The sequence below is a fragment of the Calidris pugnax genome, unplaced genomic scaffold (genome assembly GCF_001431845.1).
Source record: "Calidris pugnax isolate Ruff unplaced genomic scaffold, ASM143184v1 scaffold24, whole genome shotgun sequence".
NCBI lineage: Eukaryota > Metazoa > Chordata > Aves > Charadriiformes > Scolopacidae > Calidris > Calidris pugnax.
The window spans coordinates 7,064,722-7,083,311 of NW_015090922.1; the positions used below are offsets into that span (position 1 = coordinate 7,064,722).

Below are 18,590 nucleotides of genomic sequence, written 5' to 3' on the forward strand. Positions count from 1 at the left end.
CCCCCCCACCGCCGAGCATCCCTCGGCACCCGGACGGACCCCCTTCTCTCGCCGTCTTTCCTTTCCCCTCCTTTTTTATTTATTTATTTACTTATTTATTTATTTTTAACTAAGGCTCCCCGGGGAGGCGTTCTTTCTCCCGCCTGTTCTGCCGCTGCGAACAACTCAAAGTCTCTCTCACGCCCTCCAAAATACACCCCTCCCCCCCCAAAAAAAAAACCCAAAAAGTGCAGACTGTGTAGTTTTCGAAAGGACTGACAAATGCGATCTTATTCTACAGGAAATAATCGTTTAACACCCTCCCTTCCCACACACCCCCCACCCCACACCCCCCTTCTCCGCGCCGCTTCAGGTGACAGCTAAAAGTTCCCTTCACATGAAGAGGAAGGCTTCAGTTTTTCCTCTGAAGAGGAAAGACCCGTTTGATGAAATGATAGAAAGCTAACAATAATATTGGGGCGTTTTGGTTGGTTTTTTGTTTGTGTTGGGGTTTTTTTTGTTTGTTTGTTTTGCTGCGGTTTTTTGTTTGGTATTTTGCTTGGGGGATTTTTAAAATCGTTTCTTAAAACACAACAGCACACGATTTCCTTGTGATTTCAGGGAAACCCAGGGAGTCCCTATAGAAAAGAGGGAAATATGGTAGTGCTTGTGGTGAAGGTGGTTTTGTTTTGTTCTTTTGCTTGTTTGTTTGTTTGTTTCCATAGTTTTCCGGTTTGTTAAATGACAGAAACTGCCTTCTGACAGCCCCAAAGTGCTGGGAAATAAAATGTGTCAAAAAAGCGTTTACTCAGGAGAGACATAGAAGGCTTCCACAGAGAGATGCACAGAGTTACCCAGTATGATAACATTCCATAAACACAGACAAAGTTGTCATTAAGAGAATCTTCAAGTCTCTGTGCCCGGCATGGAAAGATCAGGACATTTCATGCTTGAGGATATTCTAACCAAACCAATATAAAATGTATATCTTCCTATATAAAATGTACACCCTGACCAAGCACTCCAACTGCTTAATTAATTTCATAATGTTCAATGTGGCTGTATTTTGATAATAGGTAACATGACTCACGTGATATATTCTGGGATGTATTAATTGCTTGGAGCATTTTATCAAGGATATTGGTATTAGTTTGAAAGTCCCTCTGTGTCTCCCCTGTGTGAGTGTTACTGCATGAGCATATATATATATATACATACACACGAATGTACACATTTGCCACACAGGCAGGAGTAGTAATCTTAGCTTTTAAAATGTCCCAGTGCTATCATGCTCAACTTCACAAACTTAACGCTCCTATTTTACATTTAATTTTCTGCTTTTGAAAAAAAAAATATCTGGTGGGGAAGGGAAGGAGTCTGAAGTAGTGCTGTTGGCTTTCCTCCTGTGGAAGGTGCAGTCGCTCCCTGTTCTCCTCAAACAATGAAGTGCACTTAGCAGAAGGCAGGAGTGAGCTCCTCTGACCTACCTGGCAGCTCTCTGTTTACAGCTTGTGCAAGCAGCAAGCTTTTCTTTTTCACTCACCTATAGATAAATCATTTTGAGCTCTTTCAAAACACATTTATTGCCTTATCTTTATTAATCTAGCTAAATCAATGTCAAGTATAATGCCAGGCAAAAACTTTGCTCTTCAGAAGGGTCTAGAGCAAGCTTTACATTTCGGTTTGGTGAAGTACTGTGAAGTACTTTTTACTTCAGAGGCATGATTTTATAATTCATGCCGTGTTCAAGAACAGCTGGCATCGTTTTTCTCTAGCCCAGAAGAAAAAAAAAAAAAAACAACCAACCTCTCAAGCAGAGGCCAAATGTGGAAAATTTCTTCCCAAAAGATAATTGGTTGGAAAGTTCTGAGCATGAAGTTATTGTGGAAACGTGTTAGCAACGTCGGTTTTAGTGGCCATGACCAGGTGCCTGCTGTAATTCTGACAGAGATTTAGCAACTGGCCGTTCTTACTTAGCTAGCTGTACCACAATTTAGAGTGTTTTCAGCTAAGCAGAGCGCTGTCACAGAAAGATGAAGAAGGGAAAAAAGCAACTGTCTCCTTCAGTGTGGGTAGCTTGGAAATCCAATTGTTGTTATCCTGTTGTTAAGGGTCACTGACATCTACTCAACAATCACAACACTTCATCAAGTAGGCAGATGATTATTTTGTTCTGAAATCATACTACATTATACAAAACTAACGCCAAGAGATTTGTTTGCTATACAATGCTGTTTCACCACTGCTGGTACCATTATTTTCGGTACTAAAAACTGACAGCAAACCAGTTGTGGTCATTCTCGAACTACTCCTGAAGTGAGCCGGCTCCTCCCTGCAAAGCAAACAGAGAGACTGTTCCTGTACGCATACGCACTTAAGATTAGGCCACTGAAACATGTCCTGGCTTGAAATTATTCAGTGAAAAAAGAAAATGAAACCACAGTGAAAAATAAAACCAGTTCCACTGTGTCACATAGGTTTTATTCTGCTCCCCTTTAAAACCAAAGCTAACTTGATCTCAGTAAAGACATAGGATCACACTCCAGTGTAAAAAACAAAAAACATAAAAAACGAATAATTAAGACTATCAGGAAGTCAAAGCAAAACCCAGTACAGCCACCAGATGCTCTGATGTTCTTTGCCAGTTTCATTTTCCATCTCATAAAATATCTTTCATTTGCCTCCCTCTGAACATTTACTGATCCTTTTTCACTTCATTTCTCTCTTTCATCACAAACTTCAGGAGACAAGTCCCCCCAGAACAGCACTCATTTTACAGAGATGTCCATTATTTCTACTTTCCCTTCAGCCAGGTACAGCAGCTCATCACCAGAAGACTGACACATATTCTCCCTCTTCTCAGACATAGGCTGAATACCACCCTATGGTATGGTCCTTGCAGCCCTCCAGGACTCTCCAGTGCAGAGGAAAGAATTCTTTTCCTTTACCTCTTCCTGAGCAAATCCTGCCTGCACATCCCTTGACACTATTCATACGCTGTGACTATTTGATTAAAACTAAAATATGACTGTTTTCTTGCTAAACAGAGCTATAGGCATCATTATACAGAGGAAGAGACTCCCATCCACACAGCAAAAGCTTTCTGCTGTCTCCCATCTTAATATTTTTGCAACTGTAGGATGTTAGTCAGAGCTAGTCAGCTTTGGGGTTTTAATTGTATTGTTTTGAAATTACCTTAACCTTGACTGGTCCAATTTTTCCCTGCATGGCACATATATGAGAAAGAGGTTTCCAGTACTCAGAGTTGTCACGTGGTAAAATCAGCACAGAATCAGGTTTTTTGACTCCGCCCAAAAAAGTATTCTCTATTTCTGTGGTGGGAATTAACCTTCACCGTGATTTTTGCTACGTGGTACGTTCAGGTCTGAATCTATGTGGTAAGACTCCCGTTGCCCAAAACATGAACTAGTTTTGAGACTATTTTCCCATCTGACTGGATAAACATCAGAGCTGAAACTTGAAAATATTTTTTCCAAGGTTTAGATTGCTACTTGCTTGAACCATGGACGTAATCTGCAGCAGAAGTAGCATCAGCAATTCCAGCCCAGCCCAGGGCTTTTCAGCTGCCATCTGGGTACCCCTTGGGCATCTGTGGGCTACTTCCAAGAGTTTCTCCAAAAAGAGACTAAAAAAACCCCTAGGCATACGGTAGTGAGGATCAAATTCATCTGGAAGGTTTGGGTCTCTACAGGGGTAAGAGGTCGAAAAACTGAAGGGAGATAAAAATTATAGTCAGAGGACAGGCTCTCACAGCAGATGTATGGCAAACCCTGCTACCAGCTTACATTTACTACCACTCAAGCAGATGAGTATATGTCTTGTGGAGGGAAATAAGTGAACTATTTTAACTAATTTATTTAACACTGAGGGCAACATTAATTTGCTCCTTGCTTTTCTCTCCTCAGCTTACCTTTCCTTATTGCCTGTTTCCATCACTATCTGATAATCCCTCTAAATCCATTCATTGTCTTTTTATTTTCTCATTTTTTGGATGCTCCTGTTTCCTACGCTCTTTTGCTTTGTTTCAGTAATAGCCCCCTTTCCCGTTTCCTCAAAACGGCAGCTTCTCTTTTTCTTTTGTCATTTCCCCGTTTCTCCTCCTCTCACTTCTCTCTTTTCCCTCCCTGTATCCCTGAATTCCATGATTCCTCTTTCTGTTCCCTTTTTCCAGCATTTTTTCTCCCACAGGTCCTTCTGCTCCTGCCCCAGCAGCTTCCTAAGTTTAAATGAGTCATTTCAATTTTCTCTTTCACTTTCTGTCATTTTACTTTTTGTTTCTCTCCTAATAAGATGGAGACACCGATAACAAAATTACCAAGGGATGCAACAAGATGCACGTTTCAGGACCAGATTCCATTGCCCAAAATTAGTATGAACTTTAATGGAACCTTAGTAAATTAAATCTTCCACACGGCCATCGGTCATTATTTTACACAGTGCTTTGGGAGTTCAGAGTGGGAGGGGGGAAGTTACACAAACATCCCTTCTCTCTAGCTGAGATAGCCCTGCCACAGGCCCAGTCAAGTATATCTTTAGTTCCCTCCTGCTGAAGACTTTCAAGGTGGTTTTTTTTTTATCAGATGGACTTTGTGCACTGGTGTAGAAGCTGGCTAAGCACAATAGTCTGTAATTACAATTTCTGACCTCTTCGGATACATCCAGATAGTAACCAACCAGGAAAAGTGATCCCACATATGAAGGAATCACATCTTAAACTAGACTGAATAAAGCAAACTCACAGGTTTCACTCAACAAGCAAAATGATGTATTAATTGCTCTCCATGCCAGTGTAAATTATATCTCCTTTATGGTGCCTTTATAGTCCCATCCATTTAATAGCAAGAAAAGCTCCATCTTCACAGATCCTCCCCTTCACCTCCTCCTCCCTGTCCTTTCCACCTTGTAAAAGCACGCCAGATTTTGTTGGAGAGCAGTTAGCAATTCATAATGAACTTCATCAATGGCTTTACATGTAAAAAAAAACCCACAATGATCACCAATTAAAGTACTAAGACCTGATCCAACTGTTAGTGAAGTCTATGGAAAGGTTCCCCGTTGACTTCAATGAGAGATAAATTTAGCCCCCAGGGACTATGAAAAATCAGCATTTAGTCACACTGGTTCTCAGGTACTAAACTCTCCTCTTGAGATCACTTGGAAGTAATGCTAGAAAATATTCACTGAAGGTGTGTGTTTCCCTTAGGTGGACTAATGTGGTTACAGTTTGTAAGGCAGGTAAACACAGAGGGCGAGAGAAAGAGACAGAGAGTATATGTCTATTTTTACTGGGCTGAGTTAAAAATATTTTGGATACATGATGGAAATCATCGTGCCGCTACACACAAATCCGCACACACGCACATGAACACATACTCCCTATAAAAATTCCCTGTTCCTATTCATTGCCCTTGGAACCGTGCATGTATAAAGGATACTCTGGGACTTGATATCATGAATGATACTTTAAACAGCTCTTCTCATCTGCCTGGTAAATATGTAAATTACAGTTTGCCATAATAATTATTACCAATGCACATTTCTAATTATTAAACATTGATTTCTACATAAATACCATTTCAAATACCAACAGTATATGACACAGATTTGCATTCTACAGAAGATTCAAAACCAAGGCTGCCATTGCAGCTTTCACTCTGCTTATGGCTTGTCCTCTCACCTATTTTGTGTGTGCCTTGCCATGAAAGGAACGCATAAATGATCTTAACTTGCAGCCTCTTATCTTTCCTGGTTTATTTTTTTGGCTTTAACTGTACAGTAACTTGCCCAGATAATAAGAACAAAGTGTAAGTAAAATGAAACCAACAGAGCTGCACGCAGTTTTTAAATCTGACAGCCTTAATTGCAATCATAGAGGTATTCTATGAGCCCAAATCCTGACTGCTCCGTGGGCACAGGAGGCTGCCAATGAGGCCACCTCAGCAAGGGGGAAAGATGCAGGGTGTCACTGCACCCACCTGGAATCCCCCTTTGATGTCAGCCCAGGTGGGGTCACCACCCACTGTGGGGTAGGGTCCATCTTCTGTCCAGTGACTCTTTGAAGCAAAATAGCTTCAGACAGAGAAAAATGGACTGTAGGATGCCTCTTGTCCAGGGACATGTCCTTACCAGGAGGCTGTAAAGTCAGGCACCATCTGGTTTACTGCCTAACTGGCTCGTAACTTCATAAGAGGACCAATTGAGCAGAAGTCGAGAGCAAGATTCCCCAAAAAGCACATCTGAAAGGTTTGTGGTTAGATAATTTCTCCTCAGGGCATGACTTTCACCCCTCTCAGCCAGAGGTGAGAACCTAACTCAGGAACTCAGGTTTTTTCTGTCCAGACCCAAGTGCGCTCGCTGATGGAATTTTATTAAAAGACCAGCTCAATCCCTGACCGATGTTTTGCATAATCCAAGTTTAGAAGGGACGTTGGGACCATGCATACCCCAATCACAGTGATGCTTAACTCTGCATTGCAGGTTAGACGGTGAGTGGGAGAGCTGGGGACATTCATTTTCATTATGCTCAGCTTCTTTCTGCAGAGCTGGGCTTTAGTCCTTCTCCACTGGAAATAATTATTAATGAGGCAGATGAGGACAGTGCTGCTCACTGGACTGGGAGTCAGGAAATGAGAGGGCTCCTCATTCACCAGCTTTGGTGATATAATCTGGTGGGCTTCCTTTGGTTTTGTTTCACAGCCTGGTGAAATGGATAATGGTATTTTACATTCTAGGGTTAAGTAGCCGAGATTCCCAAAGGGAAATCACTGATACAACTAGTGTATTTTATTTTTATGTCTAATTTTAATTAGCACTCTAACGTACCATCAGACCTGGGCATTTTGTTGCTGGATGCTCTCTAGATGCATTATTATCTATTCTCACACACATATCTATTCTCTCTGTGTGTCACAGTAGTATTTAGCAGCCTCAGCAAGGATTCTGGGTGGATTTTTGTTACATGAAAGAGTTTTAAATTGAGCTCTAAATATGATGACAATCTTTCAACTGTCAAACAGAAGCCCAGATTCAGTGCAGCAATTAAATACACAGCTGAATATGCCCTGTCCAAAAGCCTTGGCTAACTTAAGACTTGCTGTTAATAATGAGCTAAAATAGCCTCTATAAAATATTATAAATTCTTCCTGTGGGATTATATTTCTTCTAACACATTTGGGATGAGAGCACCGAACAAGGTACAATTTTGCACTCTTTTGTCAAGGTCTTTAATTTAGCAGTTTTCCTGTAAGTGTGGGCTGATCAATTAATTTGTCACAGACCACTGAAGTATAATAATTACTGTTATTTTTCTAATACGACAAAGGTTTAGAATGTGAGTAGATGCTGAATTATTAAAAGAAACAAAAACCTAATAACTTTAAAGAGACATAAAGCACAAAACCAAAGTTTGACAGAGAACAAAAGCAGAGTGTTTTGTCCACGTGTTACACTGAAGCCTGCATTATTAGCAGACTTCAGAGGAGTGCCTAGTTAGTAAAAGGTAACAGTCTCTAAAGTAGGTTGTCTTTTTATTATTCTTTTTGACTCTAATTGTAATGTTTGGGATTTATCAAATCATTTAAGCTTACTTTTTCAGAAAGTTATTTCGAGGTGAACATTTCCTGCACTGAACTAGGAGTGCAGAGGATTACTCTCTGGCCCCTCGCACGCACCATCCCACATGCCCAGATGAACTCCCGTGCATTTGAGGCCATAGGCTTTGCTGGCTGAAGGGTTCTTGGAAGCCTTCCACTCTGAGCAGCAGGAATAGCTAATGTGTGTCGTGTATAAGCAGTGATGACTGGTAAGAAAAGCATTTTCTGGGAGTTTTAACGATCAGTTGGAAGAGTTTTCATCCCCATATCTGTGCTCAGCTTGGCATTTACTGACAAGAAAAGCCTTTCCCATCAGCCATTTTTACTGTTATACTTCATGAGAAAAATGTAAAATACAAAGAAGAAAAAAGGATCTGCTCTACTTTACTAGTAAAAATTAAATGCCAAATGCAGCAACTAAGAAATAGTAGTAAAAGCAGAAATAGGACTGGATCCCAGGCCTGGGGACAGCAGGGAGCAGAACTGGGAGGTAGGAATGCTGTTGAAAGTAAAGAGATTTTGCAAGCTGAAGAAAGAGAGGAGAGAAGCAAGAAAACTCACCAGGGCAGCTGCAAGATGAAAAGACTTTTTGGTTGGTTGGTTCTGATCAGTTCTGTATGAATTGCTATTTGTTATTAGTGGGATGTTTTGTCCCATGTTCTACAGAACCATTTCAGGCTCTTTATAGCGTATAAGCAAATGGAAGAGTTAGGCAGGCTTAGAAATATGATGCAGTTATTAAACTACCTCGAAGAGTCAATATTAAATGGATGATTTTCGAAGTTAGGTATCCTTCTAAATTAGCAAGTCTGTACCTTATAACTTCCCTGTATTTTTTTGACACTGCTTCCTGGGGCTATTCAAATGGTAGCTTGTACAAGCATGTGTAAGATCTTGCTTTAATGATCAGGAAAATCAGAGAAAACCCTGTTGACCAGAGGGGATCAGCGAGGTGAAGCAGAATATCGGTTATTGCGTAACAGGGCACTTTGGTGGCTGTTTCTAGAGACAGAAAGTTGTTCCTGTGAAAGCAGTCTCTAACAGGTACAGATGGAGCTAGTTAGAGTAGGCACTTTCTTATTGTCAGGACTTATCAAGACATTTAAGAACCAATGTGGGAGTTTCTCCTCAGATACCACTCCTGTCAAGTTCAGTGCAAGGTCAGCCCCAATTAATTTTGCAGGGTTGTACCCATAATGAGAGAGGACTGCTTCTCCAGATTTGCTGATTATCACTTCAAGAGTCTGCCTGCTTTTGCAGATAAAATATTGAAGGATTTTTAGTGGTACTTCACACATGAACATACACACTACTTTAAAACTGCAAGGACCTAGTTAACCGAAGACAGTATTCTCCCCTTATATACAGAAAAAAGACTGTGATACACAAGCAGCCATCAGTCAGCATGAAAGTAAAGATATAAAAATAAAATACTCCTGTAAAGGGTTGTTAGGAGCATTCAGCAGATTTCACCATGACTTCATGGTGTTCTCTACAGGAATTCAATACTGTATTGCTCCACATTAAGGGAGGGATTTACCATTTTTAAGGGCTCAGTTTCCCATAAAGGGAAAGGGTAGTTCAAGTCTATTTAAATTTATCATTTTTTCCCATAAATGAAAGCTGATCAAAGTAAAACATGCTTTACCATCCCATTTTAAAGAGACAGATTCCCGTCATGTTCTGGAGGGAAAAGTAGTTTCCTTGCTAATGCAGAAGTGTTTCTTGCCATTGCATAAACCAGGATGTTCCATGTTGTATCAGAAAAATTGTGAAATGTTGAGTTAAGTCTGCTTCCAAATGACATCCGTGTTGTGGCACAGGTATCTATCGGGCAGCCCCCAGCCCAGCCTGGTGCTCCAATTTGAGTTTATAGCCATGCCCAGCACTTCAGAAGGAGTTTTGTTCAAACTGGGATTGCAGAATCAGTCCTACGACTTGTTTGGAAACCATAAATTAGGCTGAGTGTTACGCTTCCTGGCTTTAGTGAGGCTGTATCTGTTAGTACCATTTGTACACTACTCCAATTTAACCGGTCAGATAAATCATCAGCTTCATGGTTGGAGCAAAACTGACAGCTATGACAGAGTACCCAAAACAAGCCATGAACTCCCCACAGATATAAATTGGCATAAGTGCTTTCATTTCATCACCCAAGGATTTCGCTTGGGATGGTTTAGCTTGATATTTTTTGCTGATTATTTATTTTGTGTTTAAAGCATCTGTATGAAGCAGAGAGAATATGTAACCCACCAGGCAATATTTAAATTCGGCAGGTCGTTTTTTACTGGTTTGTGTAAAAGTTGCGCTTTGTGCAAAAGTGGCTGTTTGGGCTCCAAAGTTTTCTCAGCAATTTCCTTACTGGTCTGTACAGTCTCGTGAACTCAGGCTGTAAATCAGCCATGTGTTAGGCTGAGTGTGCCTGCAGTGAAAAAAGGCTCTCATAGCCAGTGAGATGGGCACACTGATTTCTTTGCAGAGTGTGGGGGTTAAACATGTGCTCAAATTCTTGGGGTTTGGTTTACAATTATTACAGGTCACTATAATTTTTATTTTAAAATAATAATATATATAATATAATACAAAATTCATTTTTCTGTGAATGCTCTGTATCCTTAAAATATCCATGCAGATGTCTAAGTATTTGTAGCTTTCGTCACCAACTTGAATATATGTTTAAACACTACCCTTTTTCCCTTTCTAAAATGACCATTGTACATATTTTTGCAAGTGATGTTGTAAAAGCAGAGTTCCTGGCTGCAGCCCGGCTCCTCAAGAGGTCACCAGCACACCCGTGGAGCTTCTTCCCCATCATGGGGGTTCCTGTCACAGGGTATTGGTAGGGCAGAGCCATGGGCTTTCTCTCTAAACTCATTCTTGTAAACTGTGTAACAGAGGAACTTCAGCATCCTTTGGCTTCCTGATATAATCAGTTCATTAAATCTTATTTGTGAATGCGCCTGCCCCAAATGGACTGCTTACAAAACCTGGGGGGGTACAATCACCCTTCTTCTATTACCCTAGTCCAAGACCTGTCCTTGTCTTTCATGGCACCTGCCACATGTCTCCCAGAGAGCAACAGAAGGGTTATTGGGTAAAATTTAGCAGACACAGGAGATGAGATCTAATGAGCTAACAGTCATCAACTATTATCATCATGGTGACCATTAGCAGCACCACGATCGTGTACCAGCATAGTCATCACCTATTTTCCAAATCCCCTCTTTGGTTGCTACAGGAGCCTTTGCTCTTAACCCTTGATCTCAGTTCATTTTGGTCCCATTTCTGCTTTCACTTCCCCACGTGACCTCACAGACTCCAGTTCAGCTGCATTTCATTTACACTAATGAAAAGCGAGTTGAGCTTTGTGTCCAAGTTCTCCAAGACCTTTGGCCTAACATCCATTTACACTTATGTGATAAAACACCTAAATATCTTGCAAGGGAGAAGGGGTAAGCATTCTCTCTTGGCTATCGTTCCTTCTACTACAGCATGGATTATTTTAGACTTTACATGTATGCCTTATTCTCACTGCGATTTGCGAGGCCACATTTCCATCGATGTAAGCATTAAACCAGTGGCAGGGTTACAGCAGACCCTAATTATATTACAGTTTAATAGGGAAACAGATTATGTCAAGTGGGAGGTCAGCAACATATTTTTGGAGCACATCTCAAAGTTCACCCGGTGAACTGGAAACTTCCTTTTACTGGAATATTTATAGTTTGTTTGGTTTAAACTGGAAATATCCTTTCTGTGAGCTTCTCCTGAGCACCGTTTGGGACAAAGACAGTGTGCAGAACATCAGCCACAGCCATCAGCCGCAGGAGATCTGGATCTTCCTCCTTTTCAAACTCTCCTGTGATGGATTAAGATGGCAGCTTTAAAGTGGACAAGCTGCAGTAACCTAAAGCAAGCAAATCCCAAGCATCTTCAGAGAAAACCCTTGCCCAGGGCTACAGACACCCTGGCACCCAGATCCCATATGTGCTGCAGTCAGAAACCTTTGTGTTTCTATGCACCTCAAAATTTCATTTCTGCATAAGTGCACAAATACATCTGCTACCCAACTAGGCCGTGTCCAGTGGGTTCCTGATACTTAATTTTCCCCTAGGTCCTCTAAGGTATGATGTTTTCTCATCATACCTATCCTCAGCAGGCAGTGAGTGCCTGCACTGAGTAGTCATGCCTTTCTTTCAAAGACTGGATGTCTTTTAGGGCACTTGCTTCAAAGAACAGGGCTCCATTTCTGCTCCAAAAAAAATGCTTGCATAAAATCTTTGATCAGCCCTGGGAGTGAGATCCAGAAACAGACTCTTCTCCCAAGCCATTTTCTGTATTTTCTCTGCCCTTTCTCTATTTTCTGCATGGCCTCAGCAAGGAGCATGGAGGGTGCTTGTATCCCCATCTATAGCCTGATAGCTCAGGCAACCTCCCAGATCAAAAGAAATACAAAATTAAACCTCGTTAGACAGTCAGTGGAACTGAACGTGGCTCTTACATATCCCTACTGAAAGCTTAAAGGAAGCAGCACCACCTCATCCTTCCACCAGTCTTTAAAACAAAGGAGTGATGCCTCGCTAAACTAAAAATAAGAGAGCAAAGCCCAGGCAGAGATCTCAGGTTTGTGGCTCTCAAGAGGACAGAGGTGCCTCCCTACAGCCCCGGGGGGAAGTGGTCCCCCATCTCCTGCTGGGGAGGCTGAGCTGTTCCCTGCACACCTTGGTGGCTGATTTGGGAGCTACTTCAAGGGGCTGAAGTCTTCCAGCTGAGGATCAAGACACATACGACAGGGGACCTAGAAGTCAGGTGTATTTGTGACTAGAATTTGGGTGGCTGAAGTTTTATGGGAACTCTGTTGGCTCCTGAATCTCTTCAATAATTTTTCATTGTGCAGTAAGGACAGCAATTATTGACAAGGTGTGAGAAACCGCTTTGTTTTCTCCTGTGATGATCAAAGTGCACCACCACCAGGGACAACTCTCTTTTAGAAAGCAGTGGGGAAATGTTTAAACAGAAGAAAGCCTCAACACCTCCATAGACATTTAATTTGAACTTGCAATGTGACAGAACTATCATGTGAACATTTTTATGAGTGATTTAGCAAAGTTCAGTACACCTTGTAAACAAAAGGCATATTTCCATCCCAAAGTAAAATACTGTTTAGTTTTGATTTTTTTCTGGTAACATTAAACTTTTATTGATAGAAAAACAAAATGAACATATTAAAAAAAAAAATTCGTCTCTTCTTTGAAACATGCCACCTTATTCTAAAATAACCATATTCATCCCAGCTGATACTCAAGATATTAAAGTAAGGATTTCTCTTTCCTATTAGAAAATGCAGCCACTTGGGCAGGTAATCACAGCACTGGAGTGTTTAATTTTGTTAAGTTTTATATAAACTTGTTTTATAATATATTTTGCCTCTCAAATGACAGGAAGCCCCTTAACATAAACACCACTGCAATTTTATTATGTGAATGAGCGGTTAGTAGTTTGGTAGGGCTTTTTTTTTTACTCTAAACAAGTGAAGGAATTTGGAAATCCTGACCTTGAAACGCTTTCACGCATGCTTAAGTTTAATGGTGCACGTAATCTCAGTGAGTCCAGTACTACTCATATGTTTAAATTTAAGCACATACATAGGTCTTAGCAGGACTGGGCTTTAATATAGCACAAAATCTAATGTCTAGTTCTTCAGTGTTAAAATTAATACCTTGTTAAATTCAGTTTTTTAAGAGAAGTAATTCTATGAATTTATAATAATTATTCTGTATCTAACAAATATTTTAACTGATATATATATTACAATAGATAATATTTCTAAATATCTATATAATAAGACATATAATATCTCTAAAAACTACTGAGAGTCATATGGGGGACCTGACACCTTGTAGAAGAAACCCTTAGAGAGAGGGCTACTGAGGCAGGAAAAATTTGGAAAACTTTTCAGGCAGTTTCTCCCCTGATGCAGGACCCTCCCCTCATGTAGCAGAACAAAGTCTCAGCTACAGTGTTTGTTGACTTTGGTGAGTTTCCTGCAGAACAAATCTCTCCATGCAGGCATTTAACCTCCCCGCACCATCTGTCCTCACGCTATCTCAGCCTTTCTCAGCCCATAAGCACATGCTGGGGAGCCATCACCATCCCAAACAGCAATAATTGCCATTCATCCGAGGGTTTCCTTGAGTATTTCCTAATAGAGCTCCTGTTCCCAGCAGGTCTCCTCGTCTTTGCCGTGATGGTGGTCTGACATGAACAGCTGTGCTCCCAAATCCCTTGGCAGCTGTGGGATACAGCAGCAGCCCGGGCTGCACCATCCAGACCGAGGGAAGACACCACCACCAGGGCTCACCCAGGTAAGGAATGGGATGAAATTATTTTCACTGCTGTTGGGATGGGGATGCACTCCCAATTCTGTTTGCTGCTGCTAATTCAGAGTAACACGTTATCGGTTATCACTAAGACAGATATTTCCATTATAGAATCTCTGGGCCTTGTTACAAGATATATATGCTCTAAAAACTCAAAAAATTAATACCAGCTAATTATTCTCTAATTCACAAAATAAGCTACATCTTCACGGATCTGTTTACTTTTATTTTCTTTTTAAAATCATAATGATTTTCCATACTGAATAATTGTCTGTGAACATTTTGTTTGGGAGCTCAGCTTGAAAAATAAGCTAACAACAACAAAACCCAACCAACCAGTAAGGGCAAGCAGTACTCACAAGATTTTATCAGTTACTTCCAGCAAACGCCCCTCAGTGCCTATTTCACTCTGCTATTTTAATTTGCAAAGCTTCAGGAAGGAACAAAGGTTAAATACTTGGAATTTGCACAGGTTGTACATAAATGCAGAATGCTACATAAATGTTACAAGTAAATGGTAGTTCAACCAAGAGGGAAAAAAGGGGGGGGGGGCATGGGCTGCAGCTGCCCTGAAAATCATTATAAATAGAAAATTCCTCCGGAGCCAAGTGGGAAATCAGGAGGTGGAAATGCAGAGCAATGTGGAGGTACTACTTTCAAGACTACTTCATTTGGGGAGTCCAGGTAGGTACGAAGCTGAGCAGAATGATTTTACAAACATCTCCTGTTATGTTTTACTAGAAGGAATAACATAAAATACAACTGTAGTACAGGAACACGCTCTGGTAATTTTGGAGTACATTTTAGCAACCTGAGCTGAGGGTTGAGCTTTGGTAGTTAGGGATATAGGTAATTAAAAGCAGCGAAAATAGATGCAAACCCAGCAGCACGGCATGCTACGGAAGTGGATAGCTGTAGTTATAAAACTGCAGTCCTGGATGAGTTTATAGTAAATCGGATTAAATTTAAGACTGCTAAATTGTGCTGTGGGAATTTCTCGCTGTTGACGGGGCTTGGATTGTTCTGTTTATGTTTGGTTTGGGTTCTGCTGGGTGATTTTTCAGTGTGTGTCGAATACATTCATGCTGGTCATTGTGGTAGCAGTTGCCATCCAAAGCTGTCTCTGCTCAGCAGGTCCATCACATCTCCTAGTCAGTTAGAGGTGGGCAAACTGAAGGAAATAGAACTAGAGTTTGCCCGTGGTTGTGCCGCATGAAACCCATAGCAGAGAAAACAGAAAACCTCCAAGTCTTGACTCTCCTGGCAAATGGGGAGTGTTATCAATGCAAGGTACCGTGGAAACCTTTCCTTCTCCAGCCCTCCTCCGCCACGAACAACTTTTTTACGAGTTCTGGTCCTCATCCAGCTCTGAGAGTCAGTGACGATAATTTCAGCATGCCAAATGTCTGGCCTCAGCAGATTTTCTCATGAATTAAAAAAACGGGGTGTGATGTGGAATTTTTCTCTGACTCCTTTGAACACGTCTCCTGGAAAACATCCTCTCAACAGTTCTGCTATCGGCATCTATTTTATGTTTTTCACTCTCTTTTCCACTTGTATTATTGTGGTATTTTACAGGAAAGTTGTTAAATGGTTATTTTCAGTTCTAGTGCCTTAGGAAATCATAGCTAGTCTGTGTTGTATTTCAAAATTAGACTTCTACCTTCACAGGCTAATCTTGGGAGAAACTAAGTGTCCTCAGCTCTTATGAAACCAGTGATGTTCTGTGTGCCCAGCAGATTACTGAATAAGGCCTCATCAGAAAGATATCCAGCCAAAATTGTCAAACTTCTAAATAGAAAGTGCCCCGCTTCCATTCAAAAGCTACTCATAAACAAAAAAGTCAGAAAAAATTAACCCATTTCTCAAATTACTTACAATAATCCTGAGAAGTCAGTAATTTCTGAAAATTTCAGGGAACACTTGAAACAAATCATCACCACTAAGATTTTATTTTATTTTAGTATTTTTCTTCTTATCGCTTATACATTTGGTAGTTACTCTTTCTGCTCTTTACTCAGAACATACTCATTGTAATTCTTCTCTGTACCATTATCACTAGTCTGCAGTTAGGTAGTTTTATTACAGAGAAAAGATATCTCATCATGGAAACAGCACTCCATTTTGCCTTATCCTTATCAGTTTTCTGCTTTTGTGTTATTCACACGCACACGGCTCAAAATATTTGCGAGATGACCTCATTTTTTTGTTGTTGTTGTTTCATTTTGATCTTGTTTTCCTGGCTGAGAGGATGTGTGTCACTTTTGTTTTGAAATGAACTCTGGTAAATACAGCCACTTCTTGAAAAGATCACTGCGCTCATTTGAGCACGACTTTGCTCATAAATATGCAAGTGGGAAGAAAACTATGAAGACTCCTTGTGCGAACTACCCACGGGCTCAGCCTTCTCCCCGTGACGGTACGGTGCTGCTTCTGGATCCTTCCTCGCAGAGCACACAACCTACCTCACGGCCGTACATGACACCCAGTGCCAAAGAAGGCTAATTGTATTATAAGACTTTTTAATTCCCCCAACTTACTTCAGCTGTTATCAGCAGCTGGTTACTTCAGCTAGCTGATATGCCTCGGTGTCTTGTAAACATTCGCTCTAGTATTGTGCATTACTCATAGTTGGAAAATCACTTTGACTCCTGTAACATAATTATGTTAATGTCAAATGAGTCACAGGGAAACAGAAAACGTGTATCAGAGCTGCACCTTGGTGCCAGTTTCTGAATGCTCCTGTTGGCACAGTAGAAGTAGGTTAGGGGATTTAGGGGGAAAAACAACTTTCCTTTAATGAGTGATGTGAAATTACGATAATGACTCATAAGGAAGCTTGCCTGACAATCAAATTCAGATTCACTGAAACATAAAATTGCTAAGAGAATAGCCTGCCTGATTATTTATAAGAGCGAGAATGAAAAATACTGAATTTTTAAAGAATTACTTTCCCAGGAAAACTGCACAGATATCTTTTGCACATAAACAGCTTTTGACATTCATTATTTAGTTCCGATGGCAGCAAGTGGTTTATTTAAATTGACGTCTTAATTAGATTACATTTCAGAGTCAATCATCTCCAATGTTTTATTAATTCTACCTCTTTCTTGGTTTAGTTAATGCAAGTGATCATTTAGGGGGGGGGAAATAAAAATACCCAACACCCTTTTAGCTCACTTTTGGATCCTAACACAAAAAGCCAGAAGCACTTCAACAAGCTAAAAGTTCTTGTAACGTACCTTGTCCTAACTTAAAGCAGCCGAAAGAGCAGTAAGAGCAGAATTCATTCCAGAGTTAAAAGATACAGGGACATACATCTGTGATAAACTGGCTACCTCAGGGCTAAGATGCAGCATTATTATTTATTTTTTTTTCTGTAATACACAGAGGCAAGTTACTCTGGTATTTCCCTACCGGGATTTTACATGCTCAAACATATATCAATATTCCCAGATGCCAGCCTGATGAATAAGATATACCATCTGAACGTAAACGGAGGCAATTTTTTTTTTTTTTCAGGTGGCTGAAACATCATTCTGGGAACACAAGAGCATAAGTATTCCGACCGATCCCGCCGTGCTGTTCAATTGAATGGCTCAAAACTAAACAAAAGGCAAAATCCAGAATGAAAATCATAACCATGTACTTTAAAAGTTGGGGGGGGAAAATTACTCAGGGCAATGTATCAAAAATACATGCTGATACGTAACTGTATTTAACATCCTATTTGAGAAGCTGAGGAGACAAGACTTACATTTCTCTGGGAGCTCCATCCCTCTGAGCATTTCCCCTTCCTCTGCCCACTCCTCACCTCACGCCTTTTCTGCCTTTCCCCCTCTTAGAAACCCGGTTAATAAACGAAATCTCACATGCCCCCTCAGAAACCAACTGTTGTTACTAAATCGAGTGGGAATATAAGGTCACGCCATAGGTGACTAACTGCGCCCTCCGTTTCCCTGCGAGCCATGATCTAAATCCGATGCCGCAGCATCATCCCGGCCTGACACCGAGCGGGGGGCTGCTTGTGTGTCCCCCCCACCCCGGGGACAGCCCGGTGGGGACACCGCCAGCGGCCGGCAGCCCTCGCCCTAGGTGTCACCGTGTTTTAGTGCCTCAAACCCGCTTTTGTGTGGAAAGCCTTTATTGTGGCATTTGGTGCTTCTGTGTTTCGCTCAGACACACGCAGGATATCACCCCCTCCGTGACTGCTGTCACGCCGGGGGGGGCGGTGTGGGGGTATGAGGGACCCGCACCCCCCGCTCTGCCCCGGGGAAACCCACGGACGCTGCCCCCGGGCGGGACCCGCCACCCCGCACCCCCCGCACCCGCGGGGAACGGCTCTCGGGCACCCACCGAACGGGGAAGCGCCCGCCCAACCGGGACCCCCGGCAGCAGCCCGGGCCTCGTCCCCCGAGACCCCCGGAAGGGGCGAGGGGAAGGACCCCGGACACTCCCCCCCACCTCCGCCAGCCCTGCCGCTTCGGGCCTGACCCCCGACCCCAGGGGGCTTCCCCCGGGGGCGGCACCTGCCCCGCTCCCGCCGGACGGGACACGGGGCCTCTACGCCGGTGCGGCACCGGGGGCTGGGTGCGACACCCCCCCCCCCCCCCCCCGC

General features: G+C 41.9%; 1 long non-coding RNA gene across 1 annotated transcript in view; it reads left to right on the forward strand.

Moving 5' to 3' along the window:
* LOC106893355 overlaps positions 1-17,787 on the forward strand; it is a 19,371-nt gene extending 1,584 nt beyond the window's left edge. Inside the window, exons 2-3 of the long non-coding RNA XR_001413051.1 lie at positions 13,820-13,957; positions 17,495-17,787. This is a non-coding gene — a long non-coding RNA (uncharacterized LOC106893355). The remainder of the gene's footprint in view (positions 1-13,819; positions 13,958-17,494) is intronic.
* Positions 17,788-18,590: the final 803 nt, after the last annotated feature.